The sequence below is a fragment of the Salvelinus sp. IW2-2015 genome, linkage group LG18, assembly GCF_002910315.2.
Source record: "Salvelinus sp. IW2-2015 linkage group LG18, ASM291031v2, whole genome shotgun sequence".
Classification (NCBI taxonomy): Eukaryota; Metazoa; Chordata; class Actinopteri; order Salmoniformes; family Salmonidae; genus Salvelinus; species Salvelinus sp. IW2-2015.
The window spans coordinates 21,627,300-21,637,193 of NC_036858.1; the positions used below are offsets into that span (position 1 = coordinate 21,627,300).

The 9,894-nt window shown below is 43.1% G+C and overlaps 1 long non-coding RNA gene across 2 annotated transcripts; it reads right to left on the reverse strand.

Moving 5' to 3' along the window:
* Positions 1-8,778: 8,778 nt before the first annotated feature.
* LOC139029224 (uncharacterized) lies at positions 8,779-9,825 on the reverse strand. Of its 2 annotated transcripts, XR_011481507.1 has the most exons (3): positions 9,534-9,825; positions 9,267-9,417; positions 8,779-9,144 (listed from the first exon to the last, which is right to left on the reverse strand). It is a non-coding gene; the product is annotated as an uncharacterized lncRNA (long non-coding RNA). The 2 variants fall into 2 exon arrangements; XR_011481506.1 differs by having other exon boundaries at positions 8,779-9,417.
* Positions 9,826-9,894: the final 69 nt, after the last annotated feature.

Genomic DNA, 9,894 nt, shown 5'->3' on the forward strand with positions numbered 1-9,894 from the left:
ATATTGAAGCAACATCTCAAGACATCAGTCAGGAAGTTAAAGCTTGGTCGCAAATTTGTCTTCCAAATGGACAATGACCCCAAGCATACTTCCAAAGTTGTGGCAAAATGGCTTAAGGACAACAAAGTCAAGGTATTGGAGTGGCCATCGCAAAGCACTGACCTCAATCCTATATAAAATTTGTGGGCAGAACTGAAAAAGCGTTTGCGAGCACGTATGCCTACAAACCTGACTCAGTTACACCAGCTCTGTCAGGAGGAATGGGCCAAAATTCACCCAACTTATTGTGGGAAGCTTGTGGAAGGCTACCTGAAACGATTGACCCAAGTTAAACAATTTAAAGGCAATGCTACCAAATACTAATTGAGTGTATGTACACTTCTGACCCACTGGGAATGTGATGAAAGAAATAAAAAGTGAAATAAAAAATTCTCTCTGCTATTATTCTGACATTTCACATTCTTAAAATAAAGTGGTGATCCTAACTGACCTAAAACAGGGAATTTTTACTAGGATTAAATGTCAAGAATTGTGAAAAACTGAGTTTAAATGTATTTGGCTAAGGTGTATGTAAACTTCTGACTTCAACTGTATATACCTGTTCTGAAAGGCCCCAGAGTCTGCAACACCATTAAGCAAGGGGCACCACCAAGGAAGCAGCACCATGAAGACCAAGGAGCTCTCCAAACAAGTCAGGGACAAAGTTGTGGAGAAGTACAGATCAGGGTTGGGTTATAAAAATAAATCTGAAACTTTTTGAACATCCCACGGAGCACCATTAAATCCATTATTAAAAAATGGAATCAATATGGCACCACAACAAACCTGCCAAGAGAGGGCCACCCACCAAAATGCACGGACCAGGCAAGGAGGGCATTAATCAGAGAGGCAACAAAGAGACTAAAGATAACCCTGAAGGAGCTGCAAAGCTCCACAGCGGAGATTGGAGTATCTGTCCATAGAACCACTTTAAGCCGTACACTCCACAGAGCTGTGCTTTATGGAAGAATGGCCAGAAAATAAGCAAACACGTTTGGTGTTTGCCAAAAGGCATTTGGGAGACTACCTAAACATATGGAAAAGGTACTCTGGTCAGATGAGACTAAAATTGAGCTTTTTTGGCCTTCAAGGAAAACGCTWTGTCTGGCGTAAACCCAACACCTCTCATCACCCTCGAGAACACCATCCTCACAGTGAAGCATGGTGGTGGCAGCATCATGCTGTGGGGATGATATTCATCGGCAGGGACTGGGAAACTGGTCAGAATTGAAGAAATTATGGATGGCGCTAAATACAGGGCAATCCTTGAGGGAAACCTTTTTCAGTCTTCCAGAGATTTGAGACTGGGACGGAGGTTCACCTTCCAGAGGGACAATGACCCTAAGCATACTGCTAAATCAACACTCGAGTGGTTTAAGGGGAAACATTTAAATGTCTTGGAATGCCCTAGTCAAAGCCCAGACCTCAATCCAATTGAGAATCTGTGGTATGACTTAAAGATTGCTGTACACCAGTGGATCCCATCCAACTTGAAGGACCTGGAGCAGTTTTGCCTTGAAGAATGGGCAAATATCCCAGTGGCTAGATGTGCCAAGCTTATAGAGACATACCCCAAGAGACTTGCAGCTGTAATTGCTGAAAAAGGTGACTCTACAAAGTATTGACTTTGGGAGGGTGAATAGTTATGCACGCTCAAGTTTTCTGTTTCTTTGTCTTATTTCTTTGTTTCACAAGAAAAAATATTTTGCATCTTCAAAGTGGTAGGCATGTTTTTTAAATCCAAATGATACAAACCCCKAAAAAATCCATTTTAATTCCAGGTTTTAAGGCCACAAAATAGGAAAAATGCCAAGGGGGGTGAATTCTTTCGCATTCTTTCGCAAATGTAAGTTTATGGATGAACGATGGCCTAGCGGCATAGGCAAAGTGCAATAGGTGGTATAAAATCCAGTATATACAAGTGATATGAGTAATGTAAGATATGTAAACATTATTAAAGTGGCATTATTTAGAGTGCTTTGTATAAAGTGACTAGTGATCCATTTATTAACTTCTCTGGGGCAGGTGGGATGCAAACGTCCCACCGGCCAATAGCCAGGGAAAATACAGCGCGCCATATTCAAATAACATGATATAAAAATCAAACTTTCATTAAATCACACATGTAAGATACCAAATTAAAGCTACACTCGTTGTGAATCCAGCCAACATGTCAGATTTCAAAAAYGCTTTTCGGRGAAAGRATAAGATGCTATTATCTGATGARAGCACKWCAGTAAACAAASAGAGTAGCATAWTTCAACACTGCAAGCACGACACAAAAAGCAGAAATAAAATATAAATCATGCCTTACCTTTGACGAAATTCTTTTGTTGGCACTCCAATATGTCCCATAAACATCACAAATGGTCCTTTTGTTCGATTAATTCCGTCGATATATATCCAAAATGTCAATTTATTTGGACCGTTTCATCCAGAAAAACACAGCTTCCAACTACACAACTTTCGCCAAGTCACTACAAAATATATCAAAAGTTACATGTAAACTTTACCAAAACATTTCAAACTACTTTTGTAATACAACGTTAGGTATTTTTAAACGTTAATAATCGATCAATTTGAAGACGGGATGATCTGTGTTCAATACAAAAAGAAAACAAACTGACGCAACTTTTTTCGTAACGTGACTCTCTCAAAAAATTTACTTCATGTGACCCTCATTTACGATAGCCCTACTTCTTCACTACACAAAGGAATAACCTCAACCGATTTCCAAGGACTGGTGACATCCAGTGGAAGCGGTAGGAACTGCCAGCAAGTCCATTAGAAATCTGGTGTCTCTAAGAAAACTAATTGAAAAGACAGTGACATCAAAAAAATACAAATTCTGAATGGTTTGTCCTCAGGGTTTTGCCTGCTACATAAGTTCTGTTATTCTCACAGACATGATTCAAACAGTTTTAGAAACTTCAGAGTGTTTTCTATCCAAATCTACTAATACTGTGCATATCTTATATTCTGGGGATGAGTAGCAAGCAGTTGAATTTTGGCATGCTATTTTTCCGAAAGTGAAAATGCTGCCCCCTGCCCTCAAGAAGTTAAAGTGACCAGTGATTGGGTCTCAATGTAGGCAGCAGCCTCTCTGAGTTAGTGATTGCTGTTTAGCAGTCTGATGGCCTTGAGATAGAAGCTGTTTTTCAGACTCTCAGTCACAGTTTTGATGCACCTGTACTGACCTCGCCTTCTAGATGGTAGCAGTGTGAACAGGCAGTGGCTCGGGTGGTTGTGGTCCTTGATGACCTTTTTGGCCTTCCTGTGACATCGGGTGCTGTAGGTGTCCTGGAGGGCAGGTAGTTTTCCCCCGGTGATGTTTTGTGCAGACCGCACAACCCTCTGAAGAGCCCTGCGGTTGTGGGCGGTGCAGTTGCCGTACCAGGCGGTGTTACAGCCCGACAGGATGCTCTCAATTGTGCATCTGTAGAAGTTTGTGAGGGTTTTAGGTGCCAAGCTAAATTTCTTCAGCTTCCTGAGGTTGAAGAGGTGCTGTTGCGCCTTCTTCACCACACTGTCTGCGTGGGTGGACCATTTCATTTTGACAGTGATATGTATGCAAATGATCTTAAAACCTCTTCGGGGTAGCCCCCCCTTCTTCTCAATTTCCGCCTGAAGACATACGCTAATCTAACTGCTTGTATATCAGGCACAGAAGCAAGGATATGCCTATTCTTGGTATCATTTGAAAGGAAACCCTCTGGATTTTGTGGAATTGTGAATTGAATGTAGGAGAATATAACACAATAGATCTGGTAGAAGATAATACAAGGAAAAAACATACGTTTTCTGTTTTTTATTGTTGTTGCATCATCTTTCAAATGAACAAGAACAGCCAAACATTCAGATAGGATGCTGGGGATACTTTAAATGAAGAACATAAGAGGGCAACAATAGTTGAGCAAAGTTTCAGACAGATTCCTTCAGGAATGAGCGAGCTACATGACATTGAGCATGAAGTCACCCAGGTGTCCCACACAAATGCTCCCAAATGTACCCAAGTGGCCGAATTGGTACAGTGATACATTTTGAAGCAAATAACTATATACAAAATACATAAATGCTATTCTAACACACCCCCCTCAAAATATTTAATAAATAAATAAATAACAAGGGTACCTATTTACACACTTTCAATTTACAATAATGTGAAGACCCTCAGTCCTCTAGACAATATTGTGCTGCTGATGCCACGGCCCATAGCAGTCTCTTGCGGCTGTAAAGCAGAGGGTTACTGAACAAGTGGTGCAGGTGATGGGGCATTTCCTGTGACAAAGCGCACAACGACACCTCCCTACTGTGCCCTTTTTGCCCTGAGGAACATTCATGCCTGCAGAGATGAATTTGGGCAGGTGAACACCACTGGTTGAAGGAGCAGAAGGGACAGAGGTAGAGGGGACAGAAGGTGATGCAGTGGACTTGCTGTAGCTAGCAAGCTCCTGGAAGAGCAGCTCTATGAAGGCTAGCTGTGAGATGGGGGGCTGTCCACAGCTCTTAGCAATTTCCTTCTGTAGGATGAAGGCATTCACCACAGCAATGTCGATGAAATGATAGAACAATATCTAGTACCATTTCATTGTCTTGTGGAGAACATTGTAGTATCCTATCAGCACGTCTGACAGGTCCACACCTCCCATGCCCTTGTTGTAGTCCTTTACAGCAGCTGGAATGGGGACATTTTTTGTGGTCCATGCCTTAGTAGCGTCCTTCACACGCCTGACGACGTGATCGCCACTGAAGGACTTGTGCACATGACCACCTCTCTGGTATCCATCTACTTTACAAAGAGCAGGCCATCTTCACGAATCCATCACATGGTACCCCGATCAGCCCGCTTAGGCATGTCGTTCACCTTTGTTTTTGGAAAGCACACTCTGTTGATCCGAATGGTGCCACAAGCCCACACATCCCGCTTCCTCAGGTCTGTAAACAGGGTAGGGCTTGTGTAGAAGTTGTCCACAAACAGTTTGTAGCCCTTCCCCAGCAGTTGAAAATCCAATAACTCCATAACGGAATCATAACTAAGTCCATTACCGGTAGCAAAACTGTTTTTCCCCTCATAAACCCAAAAATTGCAAGTGTAGGCACACACAGAATCAGCCAAAACAGTTTATAACCCCATTTTGTTGGGATGTTACGCATGTATTGTTTGAGGCCAATTCTGGTCTTTGAGGCTACCATCCCCTCATCTATTGACAGGTTCTGGGGCGGACTGAAAATAGGTCTTGCAGGCCTCAACGATGTTGGCGTAGAGAGGTTTGAGTTTGCAGAGCCTATCAAACCTTGCTGTGCCTCTCTTCTTGTCATTCTCCCCATCAACTTCTGGGTCACTGATGTGAAGCCCCCGTGAGATAGTCAGAAACCTTTTACAAGACATGACAGTGATAGGGAAAGGCAGTTGATAGAGAGGTGACGTTTTCCAGTAATCCCTCAGAGTTTTCAACTTCACCAGCCCCATGTAAATGACCAGTGAAAGGTAGCAGAAAAGGTCTGACATGGAAATGGGCTTCCATGCCTCCTCCTTTCCCCCATACTTATTTGTGTTAGACACCAGGGAATCGATAACAAACAAGGTGTAAAACAGTTGAAAAGTTGAATGGGGCTGTACTTAGAGGTCATGTCTAGCTGAGGTACTGGTGACCTTTTCGGTCTGAATGTTGGAGGAAGTGGCTCCACATCCTCCTCCAGCACAGAGTCCCAACGCCCCTCTGCCTCTCTGTCTGCAGGTTTCTCTTTTCCCCACCTCCGCTTCTTTGTCACTGACTTGACACCGCTAGATGGCCGGGTAGGTGTGGAGCCGGAGACAGCAGGGGTCCGGATGGATGAACCAGCTTCAGTGGGGGATGGACACCTAGACATTGGGGGCTCATATTCAGAGTCACTGGCACTGCGAAAGAAAAAAAGAATCTGTAAGAATACTTTCACGTATGAGCCCTGTATCAACACGTAAAATTATTAACAGATATGTATTATATAGAGTACAGGGAACATAATCACTATGGTGAAGTGCTGTTCCATTCTACTCCATTCCATGTTTGTATAAAATAAATGTAAAAAATATATAATACACACACACATACACATACATCCACAATGTATAGCCAATGTGTACTTTACACATCTTATTACTGATATTTTATTTATTTATTGCAAATAAAATAAGAAAATTCCCCCCAAAATCTCAAATGAATCATATTTGATATTATTAATTTCAAACAACGGCATTAGCATGAGAAGCACTTACCAGTCCAAAATGGCATCCTCTCCGTGGATAAACATGTCTTCTGCCTGTGAGTCAAAACTATCATCGCTGACTGACTCATCTTCCTGAAGCAACTCTGTCTCGCTTTCCCTATCAATTTCCTCTATAATTTGGGTTAAATCTGTATACCTAGACTTTGTTTATGCTTTTCCTGATTTATTCGCCATAATTTAAATATATAAAATCGCTGAAAATGCTCTTGACCATGTACTGCTTTGCGTAACACTCGTGGCTTCGTCAAGTAAGATTTGCAATGGCGAATGAACCTCTTTTACGCCCGAGTTTACGACAAAGGCTGGTCTTCGAACGTATAACCATTACATATTGCCGTTTACCTCAGCTCATTGGCTATCTTCCAAGCTAMATTTCAAGATGATCAGTGGTCATTGGGCCAAAATACAGTCAATCGACGAAAGACCGGTCCTATCATTGGTGCGCAATGAGGTCATTGATTGGTGTCTTCAAATCGGTTTGTTTCGGTCAATACGTCCCGGGAAAAGAACCATCAAGTATGGTTGTGTTACTAACAACCAGAGGATTGCAATGAAACCAACCATGACTGGATAAACGTATGTTTAGTGTGTGTAATTACATCGAATGTTTCGTCGAAAGTTGAATGAGACGGAATTCACGACACAAGCGGTTTACAAATGTTTCGTGTTAGGCTATAAAAATGGATTTTATCAAACAAAACGAACATTCACTGCGTAGCTGGGACAGTTGGCATTGCCACCAGAGGAAGATCTTCAAAGGTAGGCAATTTATTTTATTGTTATTTCTGACTTTCGTGACGGTAAGGCTTGGTTGGAAAATGCTAGTAATACTTTTGTGTGCTGGGCACTGTCCTCAGATAATCGCATGGTATGCTTTCGCCATAAAGCCGTTTGGAAATCTGACAAAGCGGCTGGATTAACAAGAAGTTAAGCTTTTAAATGATGTAAGACACATGTATTTACATGAATGTTTAATATTAGGAATGGTGTTTTTAGAATTTTAGCACGCTGCAATTTCACCGGATGTTAGCCAGGTGGGACGCTACCGTCCCCCGTACCCTAGAGAGGTTAAAACTTTCCACCTTCTCCACTGCTGTCCCGTCGATGTGGATAGGGGGGTGCTCCCTATTCTGTTTCCTGAAGTCCACGATCATCTCCTTTGTTTTGTTGACATTAAGTTTGAGTTATTCTTCTGACACCACACTCCAAGAACCCTCACCTCCTCCCTGTAGGCTGTCTCATCATTGTTGGTAATCAAGCCAACTACTGTTGTGTCGTCTGCAAACTTGATGATTGAGTTGGAGGAATGCATGGCCACGCAGTCATGGGTGAACAGGGAGTACAGGAGGGGACTGAGCACGCACCCTTGTGGGGCACCAGTGTTGAGGATCAGCAAAGTGGAGATGTTGTTTCCTACCTTCACTTCCTGGGGTGGCACGTCAGGAAGTTCAGGACCCAATTGCACAGGGCGGGGTTCAGACCCAGGGCCTCAAGCTTAATGATACGCTTGGAGGTTACTATGGTGTTGAATGCGGAGCTATAGTCAATGAACAGCATTCTTACATAGGTATTCCTCTTGTCCAGATGGGATAAGGCAGTGTGATGGCGATTGCATCGTCTGTGGATCTATTTGGGCGAATAGTCATTTAGTACAGTTACCTTTGCTTTCTTGGGTACAGGAAGAATAGTGGACATCTTGAAGCATGTGGGGACAGTAGACTGAGATAGGGAGAGATTGAATATGTCCGTAAACACTCCAGCCAGCTGGTCTGCGCACTCTCTGAGGATGCAGCTAGGGATGCCATCTGGGCCGGCTGACTTGCGATGGTTAACATGTTTAAATGTCTTATGTTGGCCATGGAGAAGGAGAGCCCACAGTCCTTGGTAGGGGGCTGCGTCGGTGGCGCTGTATTATCCTCAGAGTGAGCGAAGATGTTTAACTTCCCAGAAGCAAGATGTCATTGTCCGCAACATGGCTGGTTTCCCCTTTGTAGTCCATGATTGTCTGAAGAACCTGCCACAAGTTTTGTGTCTGAGCCATTGAATTGAGACTCCACTTCGTCTCTGATGTTTTGCCTGTTTGATTGCCTTACGGCAGGAATAACTACACTTTTTGGATTTGGCCATATTCCCAGTCACCTTGCCATGGTTAAATGCGATGTTTGCGCTTTCAGTTTTGTGTGAATGCTGCCATTTTCATAGTCACAGTGGGTACAACATCTCCTATACACTTCCTGGTAAACTCAGTCACCGTATCAGTATATACACATCGATATTATTCTCGGAGGCTACCCGGAACATATCCCAGTCCAGGTGATCAAAACATTCTTGAAGCTTGGATTCCGATTGGTCAGACCAGCATTGAATAATCCTTAGCACGGGTACTTCCTGAAGTGGGTCTGAACCAACACTTTATTACATCAAAATAACTTCATACTATGTAATTGATTGAAACACACACTCAGTGCTTAATGCATTTATTAAGACCTTTATTTATTTTAGCAGTCCCATTGAGATCAAGGACTCTTTTGCAACTCACAATCACAAAAACCCCAATCATGGCAGCATAGAAAATACTTGAAGTAAATACAAATAAACAATAATGAAGAACCACATTCCTCAGTAAAGAGGTCCTCAACCAACAGTATGAGTTGCAGATGATGTTGCCATAGTCTAGGACCGGAAGAGAGGTGGTGAGGAGAGGAAACATGACACATTCCTTCTCCACTAGCACATCATCAGGCAAATGACATTTCCCTGGATGGGTTCAGAAGGTGAGGGGTCAACGTCAGGAGACCAGGCTGCTCCCAAGGAAGGTGGTTGGCGGCCTTCTCCCTCCTGCGGGAGAAAGCGAGACCGAGAGAAAGAGTCAGGGGTGGTGTATGATTTCAGAAAGCATAGCAGTTGTCATCTGAGCTCTCAGCAATAGGACTTCTATCTTCATCGGAGTTCTCACCTACATCAGTCATAAACAAATATCCCCTTCTCCCAGAATCAGCTTGTGGTAGGTATTCCTGGTGTCGACTTGGTCTTGTGTCAGTTCACTTAATCTTCTCTTCAGGTGGCAGAGAAGGCCATTCTTCCCTCCCTCTGAAAACTCCACTGCATTGCCTAAAAGTCACATGTAAAGCAGTACATTTACAATTACATTACACAAAATAGTGTGGAGGGTATTTGTAAAGCAAGACAAAAAGTTCAGTCCAAAAATAGTATAAACCTCAACTTACTCTGATCTTGCAGCTTAGGGACAGTGCCGCCACAGTTCCCGCTGCTCTTTGTAGGCTCCCCCAGTGCCTCATCTCCTGCACCAGGATCCTCCCTTCCTCCTGCAGTCTGTTCATCAACATCAGTCTGTCAAGGTTGCCTTTTGATGGCAAGATGGCTGTTGCCRGTGAGCTGTAAACCCAGAGGTATATAACAGAACAGCAATGATTGCAGCCTACGCTGAAGGTAAACATTCAATCACAATAGATACCTTCTGCAATCATTATTTTTACTGGTGCCAAGTCTCTCCCATGGCCACAGTTATCAGTATTGAGCAGCTCATCCACTGTGGGGAGCCTAAACTCTGCCTGCTGCTCGTGAGGT